We start from the raw sequence: 26,730 nt of genomic DNA, 5'->3' as shown, positions 1-26,730 counted from the left end.
AAGTCCAGCCCGAGTACGGCTCTGTTGTCCTTGGTGCCCGTCGTATCGTCGATGATCTCGTTCTTCAGTAAGATCATGGCGTCTTGCGTCCCGAGTTTGTTCCGAAACCCGATGATGGAATTTGGGTAAAACTCCGATTCTTCCAGGTAACGCTGCCACCTGTTCATGAGAACGTGCTCGAGGACCTTTCCCACGCACGAAGTGAGCGAGATCGGCCTGAGGTTCTCTATGTTGGGTGGCCTGCCAGGCTTGGGGATGAGGATCGTCTTGGCTGCTTTCCATTGCTTGGGTAGCCTTCCTTCTTGCCAGCACTTGTTGTAGAAGTTCGTGAGCGTTTCGATGGCCGCTTCGTTGAGGTTCTTGAGCGCTCTGTTGGTCACTCGATCGGGACCCGCGGCAGACCTTCCATTGAGATTCTGCAGGGCAACTCTGACTTCCCAGGTCTGGATGTCGCGATCTAGCGTCTCGTTCTCTTTGCCTTGGTAATCCGGGTGTCTTTCCGTGGGGGTGGTCGGCAGGTACTTGGCGTCCAAGCGCCGCTTGACCTCGTCTTCCCCGTGTTCGCAGATTGCCTTGTGTAGGATCCTGGCCAGGTTGTTGTGTTGGTGGCCCTTGGTCTTGGTTTCGTCGAGGAGGTTCCGCAGCATGTTCCACGTCTTGCCCTTGTGCATCTGTCCGTCGGCTTCGTTGCAGGCCTCGTTCCACTGTTGGGTGCATAGCACCCTGCAGTGGACCTCGATCTGCCTGTTGAGCTCGGCGATCTTCTTCCTTAGACTTCGGTTGGTTCGTCGCTTCTGCCACCTCGCCTTTATGGACTGCTTGGCTTCTATCAGGTGGGCCAGCCGACTGTCCATCTTGTCTATCCGTTCGTCCGTCTCTAGCTCTTTGGTGGCTCCTTCCGTCGTCTCAACGACGTTGGCCGCCCATTGCTCGATGTCCGTAATGTCCTCTTGCACCGCGGATAGCGCCTTTCGAAAGGCGTCCCAGTCCGTAATGCGATGCTTCCTTATGCCGGTGTTGCCTTGGCCTTCGAGCGGTACGACGACCTCCACGATGTAGTGATCGCTGCCCAGCTCTTGGCCCGTGTTTCTCCATTTCGCTTCTCTTGATCCTCCGTCAGTTTTGACGAAGGTAAGGTCCGGAGTTGTGTCTCTCGTAACAGAAGTGCCAATCCTGGTGGGAAAGGCCGGATCCGTGATTAGGTTCAGTCCGACGTCGGTGGCGTCTTGCATCAGCTCTCTCCCCTTGACTGTCGTTCTGTGGTAGCCCCAGTCTTGGCTCGGAGCGTTAAAGTCTCCGCACACTACGAGCGTATTGCTCCCCGCGACTGAAGTTGCCTTGTGGAGCAGTGCCTTGAATTTCTGTTGTCCGTGGGACGGATTGCTGTAGACGTTCACCAGGAAAGTGCTCTCCTTCCTCTTCTTGCCCGTGATTACTTCCACCGTGCAGTGTTCGATGGCGCTTCTTCCGATCATTTCGTGTTCCACGAAGGTGATCCCTTTCCTAACGAAGGTGCAGACCCCTCTGCCCTTGCCCTTGGACGTGTCCCTTTTGCTCGGCGGGCTGTCGTGCGACCGGTAGCCCGGCAGTCTCGGCGTCTCTTCGCTGTGTGTTTCTTGAATCATTATGACGTCTGGTTTCCTCGTTAGTTGCTGCAAGTGTTGCTGCAGCACCGCTCTCTTGCCGGTAAAGCCGTTGCAGTTCCAGTGCCAGACCAAGAGGTCTCTCACTGGTGGTGTGGATGTTGCTGCACGTGCTGTCCCGTCCATGATTGCTGCAGTTTGGCGGTGATCTGTGCTTCCATACCTTGTATTTGTGCCTGTATCTGCGTCTGCAGCTGTGCTTGCGTTTGCGCCATCATGTTCTGGATCGTGCTCTGTATGTTCGTTGTCATCTGCTGAACCGTTTGCGTGAGCGCAGTAAGGCTTTCGTTGGTTACCTTGCTGATCGCCTCGAGACGGTCGAGTCTGTCGTCCTGTTTTTCGATTCTCTCCATTGTCTTTCGTTCCCTGGCGCCCTCTATGGCTCTCCTCTTGGGAGCCGGTCCCGCCGCTTTCGTGGCTCTCGGGTCCACCTCGACCTCTGGTTCGTCCTCGGTTATCTCTTCTTGTTTCCTCTCTTGTGCGGGCTTCGGCAGCAGCTGCTGCTTTTGCTGCATCGCAATTAATGTCGTTAGCTTCGCGTTGATTTCCTTGATGGTTGCGTCCTGTTCGGCGATTCTCTGCTTTAGCTTCTCGTTCTCGTCTCTTAGGGCTTTTATTACCACCCCGTTCTCTTCTTGGAAGTTCTTCGTGGCGTTTTGGGCCGGTGGTTGTCTCTTCTCTGCCATGTTTGCCTTGACTGTTTCGGCCCAGGCGACTCTTTCCCCCGATTGCGACGGTCTGTGGCGGCTGGCGCTCCTGCCTCCCTTGCTGTTGTCCCTCTTGCGGCTGCTGTCGCGCTGCCTCGAATCTCCGCGGGGTCTCTCGGCAGACGGCTCTCGCAGCGGCGGAAAGCTTTTCGGATCCAGTTGTTGCTGCTTGGCTTCCATCTTGCGTTCCCATTGCCGTTTTTTGAGCACATACGGCATCTTGTACTTGTTCTTGCATTCCCTCTCGCCCGTTGGATGCTGTCCCCCACAGAGCCTGCACTTGGGCTTGCATTCGCGTTTGTGATCCTCGCTGGGGTTCGCGATTCCGCAGCCGAAGCATACTATGGTGTTGGGATTCGGGCATACGTCTCTTCTATGGCCGATCTTGCCGCATTGCCTGCACACGTCAAAGTGCTTGCGGTAAAGCCCGCACCTGACTAATATCGAGCCATACTTGACGTAGTTCGGTACTTTCTCTCCTGCGAAGAGTACTATCACCGTGGTTGTATTGCCGATTCTGTGCGCCTCCACCGCTAGGGGGTTGCACGGGTTCACGATGTTTTCGGCTATCTCCTCCGGGGTGTCGTCTACGGCTATGCCTCGGATGACTCCCTTGACCGTGCCGTCCGGCGCCGTTCGGTAGGCGCTGACTTCGTATGGCCTGTCTCCTACGTTAAGGGTTTTGACCTTAGAGTACAGCGTGGCACGCCTCTCGTCCGGGGTGCTGACCACGATGATGTTTTGCTGCGCGTTCGTGCAGATGGTGTCTGCTTTGGCTTCTTCCTTCGTTACTCGAGCCGCCGTCATGACGGCCGACATAATTATTGAAACCTCAGTTCTCGCTACGTTGAGACCTCCCCGTGGTCTCATGACTATCTTAGTGTCTTCCTTCGGCATGTCCATCGGCATCCTCGCCGCTTTCGTTACCGAGGCTGCAACTCTCTTAGCAAAGCTGGCCCTAGTCTTGGGTCTAGACTGGCGAGTAATGGCGGCGGACTCACCGTTTTCCTTGCCGGCCATGATCTGCTTGACGCGCTTGCCGGAGACCGACCAGCCTTCGACTTCTTCCGGTGTAATGTCCTCTCCTTGAACTTCAATGCACGTACGCCCGCCGAGACTGCCGATGCTCGGTGCTGACGTCATGTTGTCTCCCATCGACGTGGCCACTTCCATTTCGGACGCTTCCATTTCGGACGCCATCTTGGTCGTACTCGTCGCCGGGTTAGGCCTAGCGGCCGGGCCCGTCACCACCGGTGGCCGTACTCGTGGTAGGCCGACGTTAGGCTTAGAGAAAAGTCCGCACCGCACCAGAGAAAAGTCCTCGTAAATCGGGATAATCACGTACCGCTTGGTCAAAACTGGTACCGGTCGATGCCCCGCACCTTCGCGCACACTTTGGTACCAAATATATCGCGGTAACTGTAAATTAACACTGCGTTAATTGGCATAATAGCAGGGGCCGATGAGAAGCACGTCCCCTCTCGTCGGCGACCGCAGCGCCACCCCGTACCAGACCAAGAGCGGGTTCAAAGCGCACGAGCGAAGTTGTTGCTGCCTTGCAAATAGTAAACAGGAAAATGAGCAGGGTTGATTGATATCTATTTGCTATTTGCCCAGCACATTAGCCGCGGAATGCGTCGAGGATTGCAAAGCTTTGGGTGCATACAACAACTTTCAGTCGGGTAAGTGGAATGCGATTTTTCTCGCTCGTAAACAGCGCACGCAAACCAGGTAGGAAGTACTCCGCTCAAAGCATCATTGCATTCTCGGACGATTCTTCATACCGAGCACCAAATGAGCGCTGTTGGTAAGCATGGCAACAGTAGCAAGGGCATTGTGCCTTGGCACCGTACAGGTTTGCTTATCCTTGCATTATTTCTTTAAATCACCACGCTGCATGCCTATTTGTTGTGTTCGTGGGAGGTTATTGGTGTCAGCATTTATAATTTCTTCATGGGTATTCAAGCTTTTAGCTTGCATTACAAGCTGCAGCGTCCACATGCTGGTTCCGTAGTTAGGGCTACCCAGTTCAGTCCCGGCCGCCGTGACCACGTTTCTATGTAGGATAAACTCTGAATGCGACAGTGTGCCATGCAGTACATAGTTGATGTAAAGATCCTCAAAATCTGAAACAGCTAGGGGCCCATATGTCGCTCGGGACGCTCAACCCCACAACTCGCATTCAAAATTAGCTACAGTGAATACCACTCAAACCCCTCGGTGTAATAAAATTCAGCTCCAATTGAGCAAATCAGTGGCTGTCAGCGCACACACATTTCATCACAAAATTTAAAATAATTTTAGGTGAACAAAGCTGATGTTAGCCATACAATTTAACCACGGAGGAGTGCAACGCAGATCGCTTGCGCAGCAGCTCACTATGCACATAATACGTACAATTAGAAAGTGAAAAACAAAAATTTGCTTGAGGAATTGTTTACATTATAAACAGGTCTACGCATTAATATACTGGCTGCCTCGTCAACATTTTACGTGCACTCACAAAATACCATTACGCGTCGTAAAGAAGGCCAAACTCGAGTTATTCATGACCTTTGAGCTCGTAACCGCTGTGGCGTAAAGGTGTCGGTATCCAGCCTTCGCGCCTCACTGCGATGGCCCACTGTTTACGGCGACCTTCGTCCGTAAGAAACCTGTGCAAGCTTACTAAACTTTGCGTTCTTTACCATCCAGTACATGCCACGGTGATGCAACTAGTCAGCATGGTGCTTTGTTTTTTATTTCTTCGGCTGCAGCAAACCGTCGCACAATCACAGTAGGCGAAAGCAACTGAAGCAATGTTTTTCCTACCACACGAGTCTGCAATTACGACAGTGCCACCACATCTTCATGACGGAGCCAGAGCGAAGGTGGTCTATACTCTTTTATGTTTGCAAGTGATAGCAAAACCTAGTCACACAGATAAATTTGTAAAAAAATTGCATTGTTCTTTTGATGTGCAGGAAATAAACAAACTCTGCCTTATTTTTGTTCAAATAAAAATCATAAAATATTGTCACGGACAATAGGGCTAGACGTGCCTAAAAGACAGGGAGAAGCTGTACCAGCAGCCAGCGTTCCGCACAGAGCGCGCGAGCAGACTGTAGCGTCTTTTTCTCCCAGGCACCACCTAAGAATCTCGGGAACACCAGGTGGCATTACCCCCCCCCCCCCCTCCTCCTAAAAAAAAAACAAAAGCAGAGGCTGATCGCGAGTGATCGGCTTTATATTTGTTCAAATATAAATCGTAAAATATGGTACAAAAAGCTGAAATTTTGAAATGTTTATCAAATTTTATATTCTTATGGTACTAGGTGCTAGACTAGAGTTCCAGAGTGCCTGGGTTCAAACCTGACTGCCGGCAGCTGCGTTTCGATGGATGCAAAGCGGAGAGGCATCTGTGTGCTGTGCGATGTCAATGCATGTTAAAGATCCCCAGGTGGTCAAAATTACTCCGTAGCCCTCCACTATGAGGCCTCTCTCCTTCTGCTTTCGCTCCCATCTTCCTTCCCTTGCAGCGTGATTCAGGTGTCCACGGAAAAACTTTTCCTTTCCTGTAAGCCAATTATTACTGTTATAGTGCTCAATCTATTTCTCCAACTTTTTTAGAAGACAAAAAGCCTATAAAAGAGATCAAACAACTTAAGGTGCACCTGCAAAAATATTTAAATCCGAGAAAATTACCTTATTGAGGTTTATTCCTCCGTCAGTTATGTAATGAAGTGGCCCTATTAAAATTATGAACAATACTAGTTTGCACAGAGCCATTCATTGCCATTTAATTCTGAAAGTTTAATCGGGGTGCTTTTAAGCGAGAAAATAATTTCTCAAGTTGAGCCTTTGCAGGAAACCACGGTGTTGCTCTGTGCCTGCTCATCGCAGCAGTCCACTTTCTGCTGGCTGCGAACTAGCAGTCCACTGCTTGAGTGCAATGGTGCTTTAGGCCTGGGCACTGTCAGCTTTAAATGTGCAAATTTTTTGCAGTTATATATATATATATATATATATATATATATATATATATATATTACATGACTCAGTACCATTCAATGGCATTTATTTTTTAGAGCTTAATCTAATTTGTGCTTTAGATTTAAAAAAAAAAACATTTCCATTCAGCGATCGCTTTGAACCCTGGCGTTGCTCTGTGCTTGCTCTTCACTGCAATGGATGCCGGAGCTGACGTCAAGGAGACATGTACCAACACCTTGTGGGGGTTCTCACGGGACTCGGGCTCTGTGCTCAGAACCGAACGCCCTGCCGCTAGCTCTAACCACATCCGTGGCAGGGAAGAATGAAACACTGAGGCAGAGCCACCGTACTGGGCTGTTTATTGGGAGTGCCCAATTTTTATCCTTGGTCATAGCAGCATCCGCGCGCTCTGGTGTCGCGGCGTCGTCTCCCCTGGATGAGATGCTGTGCATCAATATGAGAGGGTAGGGGGAAGGAGGGGCCGCTCGGCACGCTACGCCAGTTCTCTCGCCCCTGCCCTCTCCGCCACTGCTTCAGGGGAGGGAGAGAGCTGAGGTATCCCCGTGAGGGAGACGAGGGCGTGTTCTTCGTGTCGTGCGGGCGCGGGGAATCTAAAATTCCAACACCCTCCTCCCTTAATCGTGACCTCCACCTGGGTCCCATTTTCCCCTTTGGAGTCGCACGGCTGGTCCTTCAGCAGGCCCATGTAATACAGGAATCAGGGCAGGGGTCGGGACTTGGGTTGTTGGACTCTGCTCCTGGTGCCGCTGCCAAAGCGAGGAAGGCCACCCCCTATGCCGAGCGGGCCCCGCATGCAGGCCGTACATCCGACTCGTTCTGCTGAAATCCCTGTCGCCGCAGTCGCGAGGAAACACAAGGGGGCGAATTATCATGGCTCGCCTATCGGTCATGGGCTGCCAGTACGCCCGTGGTACGCTGCTCGCCCACGGCTGCGCCGACTTCCCGCAGGTCGTAAATCAGCATCAGACTCTATCCCGATAGGAGCTTCATACTGTTTTTGTGGAATGCCAGTCTCTGTGCTTGACCTCAAACCGAATACGGCACCTGCATTTGATAGCCCTCCTTGCAGCTGCGGGCAAAGAACAGTCTTCTCTGCAGCTTTTTGATCTGCATCTCAAATTACTTTGCGGGGGATTCTGATCCTTGTGCCATGCTACAGCTTCATTTAAATTTTTCTTTGTGTCCATGGCCTTCAGCAGATTCCTTTATTGTCGAAGCTGGCAGTGCCCAAGCCTAAAGCAGCATTTTATTGAAGCAGTGGAGTGCTGGTTCTGTGTATATTTGCAGCTGGCAGAAAGTGTCCTGCAGTGAAGAGCATGTAAGGAATTTACGGCGTTGTAGCGGAGCACCAGAACAAGAGGACCAGCGTGGCAGGCTTCTCGAACCGAACAGCCCATGTCTTGCTTGCTCACTGAACACGCGTCGTTCAACCTTATTTTCTTCTTTTGCTGGCTGTGAACGCCGATCTTAGCGCCTCCGCTTTACAGCGGCGCTGTGCGCTACAGGGCCCCCCACCAAACGGAGCGGCGAAATGTACGCGCCAACGGGGCAGGGATGGCCTCAGCGGCAGGCACGTCGGCAGATAAGACAGCAACATCCGAGGGGAGCTCCTAGGGAGGTGTCTCCATGTATTTGGGTTTAAGGCGATTCAGGGAGACTACCCCTTCACGACCATCCAGCAGGATAGTCGCCGACTTTGTGGTCTTGTTGAGGATGCAGTACGGGCCATCATAGGGGGGGCTAAGAGGCGCCTTTACAGTGTCTAGCCTTAGAAAAACATGTGTCGAGGACGCAAGGTCTGGGTGCTCAAAGATCTGACGGTCAGATGATCGAGGTGGGACAGGGTTTAGCTGTTGAATGCAGTCCCAAAAACGTTAAAGGTACTGCAGGGGCTGGGACCAGGAAGCCGAAGGAACTAACAAGTCTCCGAGATGACTTCGGCCACCGAACAGCCAAGGTCGCGACGAAAAACGGTTCGTAGGCTAAGAAACACCATAAAAAGGTGACCAGCCCAGTGCTCGCGATCTAGGTGAGCAATGAGGGCAGTCTTGAGCTGACGATGGAGCTGCTCAGCCATGCCGTTGGCACAAGGATGGTATGCTGTGGTGCGGCAGTGTTTAGTGCTGAGCAGACGGGTAAGTGAAGTGAAGAGGATGCATTCAAACTGGCGGCCACGATCCGTGGTAACAGCCAGAGCTGGAAATCCATGCTGAAACGAAGGCTTTGGCAACTGTTTCCGCAGTAATGTCCAGAATGGGCACTGCTTCGAGCCAATGAGTGAAGCGGTCAATCATCATCAGAATGTGCCGGCAGCCATTAGGTGGAGGTGGTGGTCCAACCAAATCAAGGTGAACATGGTCAAAGTAATAACCAGGTGGCAGGAAAGGACAAGGAAGAAGACAACAGCGCAGGTGTTGTCTTCTTCCTTGTCCTTCGTCTCTGCGCTGTTATTCCTTAAAAATATGTACCAACTAGCTCAACTTTCCGTGTTATTGTACCTTTCTTCTGTGACTTATACCTAAAAAAACGCTAAGTTGGTTTAATTTGCTGCATTCAAAAGTGCAAGTCGTGCACCGCGATAACCTTTGCACATACGCAGTTCAGCTGCCCCTCCACGCGCAGAGAGAAAAGAGCATGTGCAGTTTAATTAAAAGGCGTTGGAGCCTAAATGTTTTATGAATTTGTGAAGCCTCTTCGTAGACAATACGACATGTCAGCAATATTTCTTTTTACACGAGCAGTATCTAGAGTGGCAGGGAGTACTCAGGAGGAGAGATGAAATGCTGGTGTCACCGTTGGCGACCGATTTCTCAAGTGAAATGTACATGTCAGTATTGATTTTGTGAGTGCAGATCCCAAAAGTTTTGCTGCACGGCCATTAATTTCAGAGTGGTGGCAAATTGGCCATTTTAATGAGTTTGGTTCAACTGATGGGAAGACTTTTTTAAATCCAGTTTTTTCTGTGATAAAGGAGCCCTTTGTTGCCATACGGTTTTTCTTTGTCCATAGCTCATCATCATTATCATCATTAGCTGAACTATACCCACTGCAGAACGAAGGCTTCTCATAATCCTTCAGTTAACCCGGTCTTATGCTAGCTGCACCCACTTGACCCCTGAAAACTTACTAACCTCGTCCACCCACCTGACTTCCTGCCGCCCCCTGCCACCCTTTCCTTCACTTGGAATTCAATTTGTTACTCTTAGCGAATCGGTTATCCTCTCTTTGCAATATATGTCCTGCTTGTGGCCATTTGTTCTTGATTTCAACTAGAATGTCATTATTTAGAGTTGATTTCTTGGACCCGCTCTGCATGCTTCCTATCTTTAGACTACACTTACCATTTTCCATTCCGTAGCTCTATGCATCTTCTTCAACTTAAGTATAACCCCTTTAATTAGCGTTCACATTTGAGCCCCATAGATGAGTACTCGTAAGATGCAACTGTTATTTACTTTTCTCCTGAGTTATACCGGTAAGCTGCTAGTCATGACCTGCAAGAACTTGCCAAATACGCTCCATCCTAGACTTGTTCTACAGGTTTTCCTTCTGAATTTAATCCTAGTGCCAGCGGAAATAATCTTAGCGCCAACTGATACAATCTGCGCACCGTGTAATTTAATTTGAGTGCCAAGCATTTAATAAAAGCGGCAGTGTATTTAATCCGAACGCCAACTCGAATAATGACAGTGCCAAACAATTTAATCAGAGTGCCAATGCAATTAATACAAGCGCCAGCGGATTTAATTTATATGTGGAAAATGAATGCGGTAGAGGGCCCTAAAGCACAAAGCATGAATTCCAGAATAAATCGAAATTGAGATCACTTCGCAGACCACGCGACGCTTAGGCGTCACATCTGCATGCACTATTTCGCTTTGTTCTTGTATCTTGCAAAAAACCAAGAACCACACGCAGCTGAAAAACTGCAGTTTATGACACGCCTCTCGCAGCTTTTAGTTTAGACGTATGACTAGTGAATAAATATGACTGTCATCTTCTAATCGGCTGGTTAAGCACTGCTTATTAAGGGTTGTCATATGCACTGAATCTGCATGCCGATGGCATTTCGGCCTTCACACAACAGCCTGCTGTTTTTACGAAATGGCAACCGGTGCAGAAATGTATTTGTGTTTCTAATAATGATTCAATGCCACTAACAGAAAAGAAGGATTAGTGTAAAGCAGAGTTGGTTCAGGCGAGAAGATATGGAGCCAGAGAAACATATCTCATTTTACCGCTTTCTCAATTTTACACGACCACGGAAAGAGAGAGCGCGCGCCGTTGCATTCAGTCTGGCTGTGACATGGCAAAGTGGCTGAAACTATGTACAGCAGAGCTTACAACCCAAACAGCAGTGCTTAATTTGCCTGGGCGGCAATCGTAGCGGCGTAGGTGGATAACAAACTACAGGCTTGTAAAAGCACAGAAGCGGCCGTCTTTAAAATGCAATTTTATTTTCTGGGAGACATTAGGTTTAAAACACTTGCATCAAGGCAATATTTGTCATAATACTGAAGAAGGCTATCCTATAAGTTGACGCTTCGCCGATTCGGCGCATTGTCTGAAAGATGATCTCAATTTCGATTTATTTCTGGAATTCATGTTTCGTGCTTTGGAGCCCTCTATTGCATTCATTTTCCACATATGAATTAAGTTGGTTGGCACACGGATTAAATTTGCCGGCGCTTGTATTAATTGCTTTGGCACTCAGATTAAATTAGTTGGAGCTGGCATTATTTGAGCTCGCACTCAAAATAGATTTGCTGGCGCTTTAATTAAATGCTTGGCACTCAAATTAAATTACATGGCACGCAGATTGTATCGGTCAGCGCTCAGATTATTTGCACTAGGATTAAATTCGGGGGAAAACCTGTAGTTATCGCCCTTTCATGGTCCGGATCTGCGGTTGTTACCTGTCCTAAGCAGACACATTCGCCAACATCTAGTGCTCTGTTACCTGCAGGGTGGAAGTACTGCTCCATTCACTCTTCTGCTCCAAGCTGCTTCATTCTGCTCCATCCTGCCCCAAAACGCAATATTGTTCCAAAACCCCAAAACTTGATGTTTTACCATGATGTTTTGATGCCTTGTTATTTTGCCATAAAATTTAACGAAACATGATTTTTGCTTAACATTAATTGTATTGGGCCATTAATTGCGCCAGGTACAAGAAATGCGGTTCGGTGCAATTTGATTAGGTGACTGTGAGAAGTGCAGCAGGGCAGTGGCATGTTGTGCTATAGACCTTTTCACGAGCCTCGGCGAAACTGGTTTGACTGGGCTGTGAGGCGGGTTTGGAAGAGATAATTCTCAACTTTTCCTGTGCGAGCAGCACAGCCCAGTATTCAATATGGCAGCTCCCACGACCACTTTTCGAAAAGGTCTATAGACCAGAGCAAGGAGGGTAAATTGAACACTGCCATTTTGAGAGCATTCTAGCACCATCTATAGGTGCCGCGGCGAAACTATGGCTCTGGATTGTCAAACGAGGCAGCCGTGGGTGTCTAGCTCTTGTGCTTCTATGTTTCTTTGAAGTTTTCAGAACTGGCTGCTGATAAAATTGTCAAAAGTTAATTTCCGCCTCACAGCAATGCTATTCTTTACATCTTGCGAGGGCAGAGGCAAGTACAGTGTCCACAAGTGAAGCGTGTGGTTTCTATAAGCGCATGGTACCGTTGCATGCAGGCTTGCTATGGCTGCGACTTTTCTTATTTGATTTGCACCCCCAAGTAATGTCCCACGTAGAAGCTAAACCTTTGCAGTCCGCAGTATGTTTTACCTTTGCGTGGTGACTGCAAAAAAATCTGCCGCAGCCCACACCTCACAAAACAGGCCGCATGCCGCTACTGCGAGTGAATACTTCTCATTGGCGATAATTGCCCGGTGTCTCTCTTCTTCTTCTTCTTCTTCTTTTTTTTTTTTTTTTTTCCTTTCCAACAGGTTTGAAGAACAAATCAGCAGCACATCATCCAAGCAGGAGATATCAAGAAATATTATTTTTGTGACTGGTTGGCGTTGCTTATCTTGGCTGTTAAAAAACAAAAAAGGCACTTCCTTGCTGAAATGACAACGGAGACATCAGGGAATCAGAGCAAATGAGACGTGTTTACTCACACTTGCGGCATGCCACCTGTTTGTGCGGTGCGGACCGCAACAAATTTCTGCAGACACCACACGAGGGTAAGATATATTGTGTACTGCAAGGGTCTTGGTAATATGTGGCATATCATTGGGCGTGCAAATCAAAGTGGAAAAGTCAGAACCGTAGTATTTTTCGCATAGAAAGGTACTATGCACTTAACCGAACCACTCGCTCCACTTGTGGACGCTGTGCTTGCCTCTGCCATTGCGAGATGTGCAGAACAGCCTTGCCATGAGGCGGAAATGCACTTTTGACGATTTTGTGGGCAGCAAGTTGTGAAAACTTCAAAGAGACTTAAAAGCGTAAGCACTATGAATACTCATGGCCACCTCGTTTGGTAGTGCAGAGCCGTCATTTCGCTGCAGCACCTCTAGATAGCCTTACAGCGCCCTCAATATGGTGGCGATCAATTTACCCTCCGTATTCTGGTCTATAGGGGCCGTCATAGTCTAAACGAAGGCAGCACACTGGTGGTGGAGGTACAATGCACCTTGGCTGGGCCTAGCTAACATATATAAATTTTTAATAAACTAGAAAAGCGAGCATAAGAAATCTTTTGATCTCAAGTTATTCTAAAACGAGTCACAAATGACTTGGAGGAATTAATTGCAAGAAAAATGTTTTGTGCACATGACGGCAACTTCTCCCAGCCTTTTGAATCGCCGGTGGTGAGAGAAGTGAGGGCAAGGAGCGAAGCAATCGCCACAGGCAACCATGAGCTGTTGAGGAAACTTTTCTGGTTACAAAGAACTACACGAGTTGTTCCAACAGTTCTGCTGTGAAAACGAGTGTGTACTTCACTATAGAATCGTTGTTAACAACAAACCTGTCAAGTCTACATCAGACAAAAGCATACTTGAAGCATTAGGGGGGTGATGCCATGACGGTGTCAATTGCAAGAAATGCTTTCAAGAGTGTTGGGCATAGAAAGCCTGTTGCCGACGTGTAGCCCCAGTATTACTTAAAAGAAAACATGAGTCACTAGGAGACAACCATGAAGTAAAGAAGCTTAAGGAAGAAAAGGCTACCCTTTAGTGCCATCTATCCTTTCTGAAAGTACTACTGAGCAGTGCCCAGGAATTTATCAGCACAGCTGCGGGATCAAAAAGGATATGAAGAAGATAGCGAGTGGTGATGTGCAGCTCGTTTATTTCAATTCCAAGGTAGTGGTGGTGCTTGAGCGTGGACATGTCTCAAGCTGTCAAGTCAGAATAGGCAAAAGCTTTTAGTCAGCTGTTACTTTAAACATCTTTACATGTTGAGATATGCGTGCATAGGTAGTACAGCATTGAATCTTGAATAAAAAGTAATCAAATTGGATTTTTTTGTATATCAGGAAAAAAAATTGCAATTATTAAAAGTGCTTGACCCTAGCAACATGTTCTAAAGCATAATTTGAGTGCTCCAAAGTGGTATTACCACTGCTCCCTGAGCTGTTCCAAAATGCTCGAGCCTGCTTCCACCCCTGTACCTATTAAGGCGAAAGCCTTCAATGGCTCATACTGTTGCTGTTTGTTCGTTCGGTCACACATAGCTGCCAATCCAGTAACGTCATCACCAAAACCGAAAGTAACGTCATCAGGAAAATGAACTTCAGTAGAGTAAGTTGTTGGGCTAGTTGGTATTATAGATTTAAGGACATAGTTTTCAGCGCAAAGGCATAGTCCCTATAGTCTTTCTTCTTCTTCTTTCCTTTAGCTGCGTGCCTTTGCGCTGAAAACTTTGTCCTTAAATCTAGAAAAATTAAAATCCGATCTCCACCGGGAATCAAACCTCCATCCCTCGGATCCCCTGCCGAGCGCTTTAACCTACTGCGCCATGCCCGGAATCGTGAAATACATCATAATTCTTCTTGTCTACAGTGAGGATGATAGTAGCGATAACAATAATGCTGCAATTAGCGATAATGACAATGATGGAATTAGCAATGACAATGCAATTAGTTGTTAATGATAATGAGAGCAAATGTGATTCACCTTGTGCACCAACAACACTCATGCTGTCGCATTTCTGCAGTGTAGATTCTACAGTGCCCTCGGAATTTTTGTAAACTGCTGTTCTTATCCGAGGCTATTGACCATTACCTTAGGGTTTCACATATTAATTTTTAGGCCTATGTTTTTGCTTTGCTTGCCTAGGCCAATAAGCATTCTTTGTAATTTGTCCGCTGAGTTAATTAATAAGGCAATGTATTAAATCAGCCCTTATCCATAATTGTTCCCACTCCAGGTCTCTGAATACTTCCTCTAAGCAAGTGGCAAATAGTACTGGGGAGATCATGTCTGCTTGCCTAGTGCCTTGCCTTATGGGAATTTTATTACTTTCTTTATGGAGGACTATGGTTGCAATGCAGCCACTATTGATATCTTCCAATACTTTCACATACGGCTCATATACACCCTTAGGCAATGACTGCTGACGTTTCGACTGAGTCAAATGCTTATTCTAATCAACGAATGCTATTTATAGAGGCTGGTTATATTCCGAACATCCTTCTATCACCTCGTTGATAGCACGAATGTGATCGATGGTAGAGTACTCTCTCCGAAAACCTGCCTGATCATTTGGTTGATTAAAGTTTAAGGTTGCCCTGATTCTATATTTGATCCCGGATATATCAAATGCACATATATCATATTCCTATATCGAACTCTCAAAATATCCCCCTGAAAATCCTACATTAAAGTTTAGCAGCGTTGTTCATTTCCATCGAATTGCGCGTCGTGCCCTGCAAAGGATTGTTTTAACAGCTCACCGGCGATCATTTTTCATGCATGGAGCCGGGTTGTACAGTCTTGGCAGCTGCTGCCTGCCAAGATTTCCGGCGCCTGCGAAGCGGCATTTGGAAGTGTGCCCAATGTACTCTCCTTTTCGGCATTAAGTGGGAGGTGACATTCAATGCGTGTGTACGCCTTGCGGGTCATCGCCGCGTCCTTGGTGAGCAGTGTGTTGCCAGCAGGCAACGCACCGCTGCCATACATGTACCATATTCATGCTTCTGGGTTATAGAGAGCCTCATCTGTTGGTATGCCTTATATATGAAATTGCCTATGTATCTAACTATTTCGGGATCCCCTTCGAGTTCAATATATATAACTATAGTAGCAGGTAGTATGTTGATTGGTCTGTAATTTTTTGCAAGTCCTTAGCATCCCCTTTCTTAAAGATTAAAATAATGTCAGCATTCTTCCAAAACTCCGGTGCCAATGTCCAGACATTGCAAGTGCAGGGTGGCCATTTTTCAAGCACAATATCCCCACCGTCCTTCAACGAATCTGCAGTTATCTGAGCCTCCCCAGCTGCTTTCCTCCTTTTCATAGCTTCTAAAGCTTTCTTAACCTCTTCCTTTGTCACTGACGGAACGTCTGATTGCTCTTAACTATTGCTAATCTCATTATCAGCCTGGTTACTAGGCTACTGCACAGATCAGTGTAGAACTCCTCGGCTACCTTGGCATGCATACATCGGATTTTCACCTACTTAATTTCCCCTTCACCTCTTTCAGGCTAGCACTGTTTTTTTAGAGCATGCTCGATTCTCTCCGTAATATACTTCCTTGCGTCGAACAAATTACGTTCACTGAGTACCTTTAACATCTCTGCCAGTTCTATCCTGACCACTGTAATGGAGGTTTTCGCGCCTTGCCATTTCATAATCAGATATTTCGTCTGCTTAGGTAGTTTACTGGTAGCCTGTCTAATTATCCTATTGCCTACCTCTGCCATGCACTCATTATCAATGGCTCTGAAATTATCGCTCATTGCTTCTAGACTAAGATCGCCTTCGTCGCTTAAAACTGAATTATCTATTCTGTTCAGAGATCTTGAATTCGTACACCTTCCCTCGTGTGGCAAACCTTATCCGTTCCCTCCCAAGTGTAGCGTGCTGCTGCGCTAGTTGATGATTCATGGAGTCGAGAATTTAGCGCTAAAATAAAGAACGGACGAAGAAGGACATATAAAATGATTGACTAGCGCTAGTCAATCGCCTTATGTGTCCTTCTTCGTCCATTGTTCTTTACTTTTGCGCTACATTCTTGACTTCGTTTAGCAAGGGGCAGCAGAAAATGAAGCGTGCGAATGAGATGAAGTATTCAAGAATTAAGTCGCCACAGCTGGCTAAACATTAAGATAGGCATGTAGGGAATTGGTGTCGATATTGGGACCTTGCCATTTTCAATGGGTTCAATGACCAAGATACATAGGATTGGCTTCCCTCTTACAAGCGGTTAAGCGTCCACAACCAGGGAGGCGACGCTGGGAAGCTGAACAACATGGTGTCTTACGTGACAGGCGTTGCCAGTTTGTAGAGCAGAAACCACAAAGCAAACTTCATCACCTAGTCTGCTTTTAAATGCGCCTTTTCTTAGATCTTTGGCCGCCCTTGCATACAAAAGCTGTGTTCCAAACAGTACTTGTGAGCCTAAACCCAGCTGCAAGGATCCTTCACCAGTTATACTGAAGACATTGTGAACCTGTGTACACATCTAGAAGTCTCCAGCCAGAGATGGATCGGATAGAGCGCATTCTCAAAAACATCGAGGCTGACGCAGTCCAGATGTTGTTGTTCGAAACCCTATCACTGTTGCCAATATATTCATGCTTTGCCAGGAGCAAAGCAGCGCATTCTGGTTCAGCCACCTTCTGTGCACTTTGAATCACTTTCCAGCTTGGTTCCGTCCTGGACCAGTTTAAACCAGGGGAGGTGACATAACAGCTACTCCTAATTAAGGACATTTGGGGATCTCCATCTAGCCTGGCCATGACCCTTCAGGCTGATTTGCGAGCAAGTGTCTGAAGTGCTGCCATTCATTCATCTGCAGGTTCCTGCTGCGGTTACGCTCATGTATGGCAACGTCAGATCTGGTCAGACATGTTTCTCCCGTTCCGCCTTCCACTGTAACCTACCGCCTTCATTCCTACGTAGCCGTCCCCTTTTTGTGTGGACTCCTGGCGCACATATGACAACCTTCTTATTTGTTATGCGTGCAGAGTTTTTGTCACATTGTGCGTCATTGTCACCACCTGCAGATGTGCCTGACTTTATGCGCCTCCTGAGCCCCGGCCACGTCTGTCCTGCAGACAACTTTGACACCTCCACTCACCACCTGCCTACTCGCCTCCATCCTCATAATGCCACTCGGTTTCTTTGCTGCATCTTTGCTCCAGGAAAACTAGTTACTGCCTGAGGCAAGAACTGCGATTATGTCGACAAATGTAGGGCCCACGTATTGTTCCTACAAATGTATTTGAAGCGGTGGAGGGCCGCTCCTTGTTGATACTGGTGCTACTGTATCTGTGATGTGTAGGAAACTGCACAAGCTAATAAAAGTGAGGACATCATTATCTGATCTTTCGCTTCTCACACCATAATGCGCAGTGTCTTTCTCCTTTGACCGCCTGCACGGCTAGGGTCGCCATTCACAGCTCGTTATGTACCATAAAATTTGTTCTCTCGTTGTGCTCCTGTGACACCATTTCAGGTTTTGTCTTTTTCTCTGACCATGGCACCATCATCATCATCATCTGCGTTAATGGCTAATTAGAACTTCTCCCATGCAGTTTGATGATTTGTCTCCCACTTTGAGCAAACTGGCTGTGGCTGCCAAGATTGAGCTTCCTGCATGCTCATCTTCCTCCTTACAAGAGAATTAAAGAAGACTTTTATCCTGCAGTGGGTGTAGTCAGGCTGGTTAGGATGATGATGAGGAACCTGTTCGGCTATGCTCTTGCCATTTTTTTTTTCTTTGCTGTTGCACACTATTGCATCCTCTTCACCTAAAAAAAAAAGTGCAAGACACCCCTACATAAAAACGTACACGATATCCATGGAAACCTACTTGTTGTGAGATGCTAGTCATTGTTGCATGGCTAGTGTTTTGTACTTTCCAATGTGCAGAAAGTGCCGAGCATTATTTTCATCTAGTCACACTAGCTTCATTTCTTATATTTATCAATTTAATTATACATACTATCGATCCAACCTGGACGAAGATAGGAGTGGACACAATGTCAAACTTGGAATAGCGCAGCCATTTCGTATCTAAAAAAGAAAAATAACTTTACCAAAAAAATAAAAGTGGACACTGCTCAGTTCTATGGCGCAGCTAGGAAGTGTTGTATGGTGCTTCATTTCTTTCTTTTCTGACATGATGGGAAGTTTTACTGAAGAGCTAAGATTTTGTTGGGGAAGCAGTTTCAGATAACAGAAATAAGCAGTTGGTCATATATGTGCTTGGTAGAAGAACATAGCTGCTATTCTGCGAGCATGAAACTGTGCGGCTTGTGCTAGTTCCTAACATATTTTTGTTGCCCCAGTTTTAGTGAAATAGGGGTTTGTTTCTAACTAGACACGCAAGTATTTATACATTTCTTGACAGATGAACATAACGCATGCCTGCAAGACCTGAAAGGCACTGTGTTTTGTTGTGCCCGAGTGCATATTTAACAAATATGGTAAATGCAGCACATGCCCTCTCATTTTGGAGATGTAAATTCAGGGGCTAACCGGATGGGTAGTAAGGACCTTGTAATACTTGTAAATTGGTGAGTACACTGAATTCTCATTTGAGGTGGAAAAAGATTGCTAGATCAAAGCAGTGCATCTTACTGTTGCATTTCATATTGCTTCCCCACTGTGGCGGCAAGTTTTAGATGCATAGCCGCGGATGTCCTGCTGATGACAGGAAAGTTGCTTGCATTACAGACCATATTTTGCGAACATATTTTATAAGCATTGTGTTCATCCAGAAGAAAAGGAGGATTGTAGTATAAGATTATTTCAATTTGAGAGTTTCTATAGGCTCTCCAAGAGCGTTATGTGCCTTTTATTTGGACAAATGCTGCATCATTTGTCATTCCTTGTTCATATCTATACAGGTGCATGACCTGCAGGATTTTCATCCTCCTAGTGTGTGGGCGCTCATGCATGAAGGAAAAACTGAGTGCGAGACAAAACAAACTATCGCTTGTTTGCATGCTTGGGCCACTTTGTTTAGTGCATTTATAAAATATCTGTATAGCATGAGTCACTGTAAAAAGTAAAAAAAAAAATCGTCAAGGGTGAGTTGTGCTCTAGTTGCTGTCAGTTGAACACATCAACAAAACTGCCAGGCTCAAATCAGCCACTTGTTTTCCAACATGTCAATCCAGTTGGATTCGTAATGTAACTGTTCAGCGTATTCTTCCTTTTGGGCTCTGCGAAGTATTTTCATAGTCACTTCTATTTGTGCTTGGAATATTGCTTGCGAGAAGAAAAAGGAGCAAGGGAATATCTTCACGTTTCCACTGGTTCCTCACAGATCTGCGCGGATGTGCCTTGCGATCCCTGCTACATGTCGTGCGTCAAATGTCTCGATAGAGCAAAGCAGCCCTTGCGAGGTCTATCTTTGCAAACATGCGCTCGTTTAAAATAAGTACTTCAAATAGGGCGCCGAAACTGCATTTGCGAGCGGTGCAGATGGCGGCACTTACCAAATTTTAACGAATCATTTTTTCTCTCTTTAGGATGCAACAAACTAAGCTTTCTTATCAAGAGTATAGTTCTAAATGTTGAAATCATGTTGTTAGATGTCATTCAGAAGGGAACTTTTTTTTGTAACTGATATTTTTTGTGAAGTTGTAATTTCCAGTAGTGGCGCTGCATTCGCTTTTGGATTTTCTTCATGGCGCCGTGCTTGAAGCATTTATAACAACGTTCGGCAAGTGGTTCGACGTTAGAGGCAGAAATATGTGCTGTTATGCTGTTACATTTCCTCTTTACCGCTGTGGTTGTCGTATGCTTTCGCAGTTTTTATAAGTCGGCAACCAGACCCTTAAAGGCTGCGCTAAAACATTGTTGTACACACGCAACTTCGACGAACCGAGACCACCGATATGCGCAATTCACCTCATCTTGGTAAGATCGCTCCTATTTAAAATGTCCGTGCATCGGAAACGAGCTTAGGAGAGTACAATGATTTTAGCGGCTTCTGCGAGGTTAAAATGGTTCAGTGCCATTTATAATGTCAATGCGTGGGGGCAAGTACAGAACTTGGGCGAGCGCACTAAAAGCCTGTTCGGAATGTATCGGCAGGAAGAAAGTAATTTATTGTTTCCGATGTAAAAAGTGCCAGTTATTCTCTGAAAAACGACAGGACTGTACAGAAACGTTCACGCAAGATTTGAAGTAATCGATGGTGTGATCAGCTTTAACAGCGCTTAGTTTTCTTTAGTTCGCGTTCTTTGACACGCCACTCTTTGCATCTGTGCCCAACCTGAAGCGCGGATTTTTTTGTGGGTTGCATGTTTTTAATTCGTATTTTTAGCTCTAGATTTTCGCCTATGTACTTCGAGAAACTGTAAAAAAAAAAATCTTTGGTAGTCATGGTGTCCATGCCACACACTTACCAACAATTTTTCTTTGCACTGTTCAGCTGACTTGAAGGGGAATTTTTATTTCGGTTTTGCGGGTTCAAAAAGTTTGTTCCGTAAAAAACCAAACTGCTGCAAACTGTAGTACTGTACGCATGCCCGTTCTGAGACCCACACATATTACTGCCGCTAAAGCCGGTCTCAATCCGCCTTTTGCGCGAGGATGTGGCGCCATCATGCGGGAGCGGGCGGGAAGCACATTGAGCGGCAGTGTAGCAGACGACGCGAAAACGCACCATGCGAAAAGGCCACGCCAACGCTGGTAGAAAGCGAAAGCTTCCCCCCTTTTTTGGCCTCGGAGCGGAAAGTAGTGACAGTGATTGCAGCATATCATGTTCACGCAGTATGGGGGAAGGTAGAGCGTTTTCACAATCCACTCATAACGCACGTACGCATATACTATCTTCGTATTGTGAGAGCGTGTAGCGCGGGCCGTGTTCGACGTGACAGAAAGAGACGCTCTCAGCGTGCAGGTTTTCGGCAGACAGGAGAGCGTGGGGGCAGACAGAGAGAGAGGGATCTCAAAGGGCAAAGCAGCCAGGGGTTTGTTGATGCTGCAGAGCTAGGTGGAATCGTCTCCTGTGACTTTGAGCGGCGCATATGCGCGGGGTGTCGAGTTACTGAGCACAATGCGGTCACCGCGGCACCGGCATGGTGCGATGGGCGTCGCTTCCTCCTAGCGTCATCTACAACCGTGCAGCTATAGGATTTCATCCACGAAGATCGGCAGAGAGGACACATATACACACCCCGTGAAAAGGGCATTGTCCCGGCTGGAATGCACACCTGCAGGAAACGCGCTGCATTTTTCTGGCAATGGATAATTCAGAGCTGTAGCCGGTTTCTGGCCTCAGGAGTCAGAACGGATGTGGTCGCAGTGGTGAAAAGGTTCTCGGTGCGCAGAGAATGGTCATTCTGTTGTGAAAGGATCTACAACGTTCATTTCTGCCTCCGCCGCGATTTCTGCGGAATCAACTACTTGGTGTCACATGTGAATCTCCTACATATCGGATGCGCATCTCGGTCAGGAACCAACCCTGTTCTACGTCCAGAGCGAGACCATTGTGGATAGCGTTTTTAGATATTAAAGGGGCATACGACAGTGTAGATCAGAAAAAACTGTGGGACCAGTTGAAGGAATATGGCCTGAATAAAAACCTGGTTCAGTTCATACAAGAAGTGTATGCAGATAATGAGGCAGTGATAGTATGGGAGACGGAAACAACAAAACCAGCAAAAATAAAAAGGGGGCTTAGGCAAGGGTGCCCACTGTCACCGCTGCTTTTCATGATATACATGAGCCAAATGGAAAGGCGCCTGGAGGAAAGTAATAAGGGATTCGATGCAAGCTATATGCAGGGAGGACAGAAAGTAACACAAGCTCTACCAGGATTGATGTACGCGGATGACATTGTACTGCTGGCAGATAAGAGGGATGGGTTGCAGGAGCTGCTTAAGATCTGTGGAGAAGAGGGCGAAAAGCTGGGACTGCAATTTAGCAGTGAAAAATCAGGAATAATGGTATTTAATGATGAAAGGGGGGACGTGCTGGAAATACAAGGCACCAAGGTTGAACATGTGGAGAGCTATAAATACCTGGGCATATGGATCAACGAAGGAAAAAATTACCTAGAAAAGCATGAAGGAATTACGATAGACAAAGGGAAAACGAGTTCGGATATTATGAAACACAGGGCCCTCTGGAATTATAACAGGTATGAGGTTGTTAGAGGGGTATGGAAGGGTGTTATGGTACCAGGACTCACTTTTGGAAATGCAGTCCTGTGCATGAGATCAGAAGTACAGTCAGGCCTTGAAATCAGACAGAGAAAGGTAGGTAGATTGGCATTGGGAGCACATGGCAACACACCTAATGAAGGAGTCCAGGGAGATATGGGCTGGGCATCATTTGAGGTTAGAGAGGCAATTAGCAAACTAAAATATGATCAGAGACTAACCGAAATGGAGGAATCAAGGTGGGCACGAAAAATGTACAAGCACCTCTTCATGAAAAGCCTGAATACGAAATGGACTCCCAGTCAAAAAAAATCAATGGGTCCAATTGGGAAGGCCAGTCAGATTGAATTGGTTCTGCCAATCCCAAATGGTTTGTCCAATGGGTACTGTCCAACCCAACTGGTTTCTTCACTCCCAACTGGGAAGCCCAGTTGGTTTCTTCACTCCCAATTGGGACACCCATTGGTTTCATGACTCCCAATTGGGAATGAAGAAACCAATTGGGCGTCCCAATTGGGACTGAAGAAACCAACGGGGGGATTGAATAAACCCATTGGGCTAATGGGAAGCCCAATGGGTTACTTCAATCCCAATTGGGATTCCTTCGCTCCCAATTGGGACGACCATTTGAAACGAATTGGGCTTCCAACTGGGCTTCCCATTGGCTCTAATTGGTCCTAAGCAAACATTCCCAATTGGGGAAAGTCAAGTCAGTGACATCCTTGACTGAGATGTGCACAGATATACATACCTGTATAAAGAGACAAGAGTGAAAATTTTAAGTTCTTATAAAAAGTATATGCCGCTTAATCTTATTAATTGATTATATCATGTTCACTGTAACTTAAGGCATAATTAAATAAGTTAACTCTGAATAACAAAGATGTGTCACTGGTCCCAGCAGCACTGTTCAAAGAATGGCATATTAAGTCTGCAACCTGTGGATATGTACATTGAATCTGTGTTAGTTCCGCGTGTGTAATGCTTGCTTGTCTCCCATGATTTCTGTAAAAAATTGTAATTTCATTCCACTTGTCTAAAAATCGGCTCCCCTATAACTTCTAGACAGAAAACATTGAAATTGCATCTCCATTCTTTTTTTTTTTTCTTCAGCTATGTGAGTTCAAACCACTTGGGCTCAATGGGTATACCATTTGAGTTCAATTGGGAAACCATTTGGTCTTCATGGGTGACCAATTATTCCCAATTGGGAGCACCAATTCATATCAAATGGTTAGGCCCAATGGGTGGCGAAAACAATTGGTTTTTGACCAATTCATTTCAATTGGGAAATTCCCAATTGGACCCATTGAATTTTTTTGACTGGGCTAACAGAACCCGAAAGCTCAGATTTAAGTACCTAGAGTTTGGAGATACACCGCAGCAAAACAGCAGCATTGAAAAGCAGGTAAAGGAGGCAGAAAGGAAAATGTGGGAGGAAAGAATGCAAGGAAAATCAGCATTGGGTATGTATAGAACTCGAAAACAGGATATAAAGAAAGAAAGTTTATTCGACAACTCACGAGGGAGCTCATTGCTGTTTGAGGCTAGGACAGGGGCCCTCAGAACAAAAACGTACAGGAAAAAATTTCAGGAAGTAGATATATTATGCGCGGCGTGCGGAACTGAGGAGGAAACAACGGAACATGTTGTTCTAAGGTGCCAAAAACTTCGTCCTGCCCTTCCCGCGGAAAAAGCGGCAGATCTGGAGAGAGCGCTGGGATTTGCTGGGGAAGATGGACGAATGGATGAGGAACGCGTTCTGATAACAAAAGACAGGTTAGGGGATTGGTGGAAAAAGTCAAGAGAATAAAGGGAGGAAAAAAAGGGAGGGGGGCAGATACGGGCGAATTAGAAGCTAAAAATGGGGAAGAGATAAATATATTTCTTTTAATTTTTTGGCTAGGCGGCGCAAGCTGCCGCCCGATTCAAAGGGCAGAGCCACTGTCATCCATCCATCCATCCGATCCACTCTGCAAGTGAACGAGCATGAACCCTCCAGGAGACTCATTTATTGCGGCGGGCGGTTTCCTTGCCGTTGCAAACGGTTGGACGAAGACGACGTTTATCAAGCTCCCTAACGAAGTGCATCTGATTGCGTACATTAAAGGAACAAAGCCGGGATGCTTTGGCGTGCACGAAGGCGAGCCTTTAATTAGAAAAAAAAAATACTGTGCGTCGTGCAAGTGTCAAGTGCGTCATATGCTCCGAGCGGCAAAAACAGATACTACAGGTATGTATGCAACTAAGCGAAATCGGCATGATGAAAAGTACCTACTGGAGTTTTCACCCAGGCTGTAGCGCACCAGTGATAGCTGCAATGAGGATTTCTTCGGTGCGTGATTGCTTCAGTTGCACCGGGGCCTGAAGGCGATGTATCTTCTTATCTTTATGTGCGAGAGGGCTAGGTAGCTTAGATATCACAGGCGGCTGTGTGCACTAGGCCGTAATATTTAGCATGTTTTATCGTGACTGCCACCTGACTAACAAGAAAAAAAAATACGGCGTTTTAATGCACTGCCGTTCGCGAGCCTCATGACCAGCTAGCTCAACCACTCGGCTCACTAACGGCGATGCATCACAACAAACACCCTTTTCTTCTTTTTAGTCAGGCGGCAGTCGCGATAAAACATGCTAAATATTACGGTCTAGCGCACACAGCCACCTGTGTAATCTGCGCTACCCGGCCCCTTCGCACATAAATAAAACACACGACAAAATACATCGCCATCAGACGCCCCGAACAAATGCTCATTGTGGCTATCACTGGTGGGTTACAGGCTTGGTGCAAACTCCGGTAGATACTTTTCATCATGCACATTTCCTTTAGATGCATACATACCTGTAACGAAGTGTTTTTCGCATAGTCGAGAGCACGCAGTCGGCTGCCAAGGTCGCCCATTCACGTCTTGACGCTTGGTTGCCCTAATCCAAGCTTCACGCCGTTGCAGGTCGCGGCTCGCCGAAGGAAAGCTAACAAAACGCGTCTTGCATCCCGGCATGCCTCGAGAGTGGCAGCCGTAAGCGGCACAGGTGGTTGGCATCGTTTTACCAAGGCTGTGAACGTGACCGCGCCTCCAGCCCCCGTGCGTTGGCTATGAGTGCGGCGACGAGAAGCGCCGCCGACGCCGCTCAGTGTGTTTTCATCAGTCGCCGCTGGGGCTTCGCGCATGCGCAGAAAACTCGCGCAAAAGGCGGATTGCTTTCTCATATAACTACATTGCCGGAGTGAAATAGATTGTTTACTAGGTGCAGGGTTTTTGCTGTGGCAGAAGCCTATTTCATTTACTTCACATACTTTACCACAAGAATCAATTTATTTTGCAGCCCTTATCTTTCCTGTACTGCTTCAGCCTTGAAAAGAACGAAGTACAAAAAAAAAAAGTTCCGTTGGCAGATAAAGATATGTATTCTGTGGCACGTTCATGAATGAAAACAAAATAGTAATACACCTCAAGAAACTGAAGTTCCTTCTTGGCTAGAAGCAGCTGTGTCTGCAAAACCTTTCAATGAACTGCCTATCAACATTACTAGAATAAACTCTTTTGTTCTAGAAATGCCTTGATACAAGACTTCGTGTGGAGATTGTGTCCCATGCAGCTTTCACTTCTGGAGCCTTGCTCTTTGCAGATCACAAGAACACTGGTGGAAGGATGGCTGACATTCACTTGTAGCTGTTATCAGTTCGAACCATTTCAACTCATCTTGTGAGTATACAGTTCAAAATCTACAAAATGTTTCATGCATGGTAACCAAATGATAGTAGCTTACTGATTGAAATAATAAAGATAATTTTGTTTCAAAGTGTGTTGTCAACTAATTTTTTTTATTGCTGAAATTCTCAGACCAGAAAACGGTTGGTTTGCTCAACTGAGAAAATTCTGGCTGAGCTACATGCGTTACAGCAATATGATTAGCAGCAGGTGCACTGCTCATCTCGGGCAGAGTGCTGAATTATGCGACGTGTATCAAAGAAAGCAGTACCACGCATTAGCTGCTGGATCAGTCAAATCTATACTTAGTGGAAACGCTTAAGATAAAGTAGACTTCAAATAGAGGCTAATTACTCATTAGCACCCACATAAGTGCAGCCA

The 26,730-nt window shown here is 46.6% G+C and overlaps 1 long non-coding RNA gene across 1 annotated transcript; it reads left to right on the top strand.

The window, feature by feature from the left end:
• The first annotated feature begins 3,860 nt into the window (after positions 1–3,860).
• Positions 3,861–18,097, top strand: LOC146210272 (uncharacterized). The gene is made up of 3 exons (XR_014708567.1): positions 3,861–4,032; positions 5,107–5,220; positions 17,519–18,097. It is a non-coding gene; the product is annotated as an uncharacterized LOC146210272 (long non-coding RNA).
• The last annotated feature ends 8,633 nt before the right edge of the window (positions 18,098–26,730 follow it).

The sequence above is a fragment of the Amblyomma maculatum genome, chromosome 1 (assembly GCF_055883805.1).
Source record: "Amblyomma maculatum isolate TAMU_Amacu chromosome 1, ASM5588380v1, whole genome shotgun sequence".
NCBI lineage: Eukaryota > Metazoa > Arthropoda > Arachnida > Ixodida > Ixodidae > Amblyomma > Amblyomma maculatum.
The sequence above is the reverse complement of the archived record's forward strand: the minus strand, read 5'-3'. Positions and strand labels throughout refer to the sequence as shown.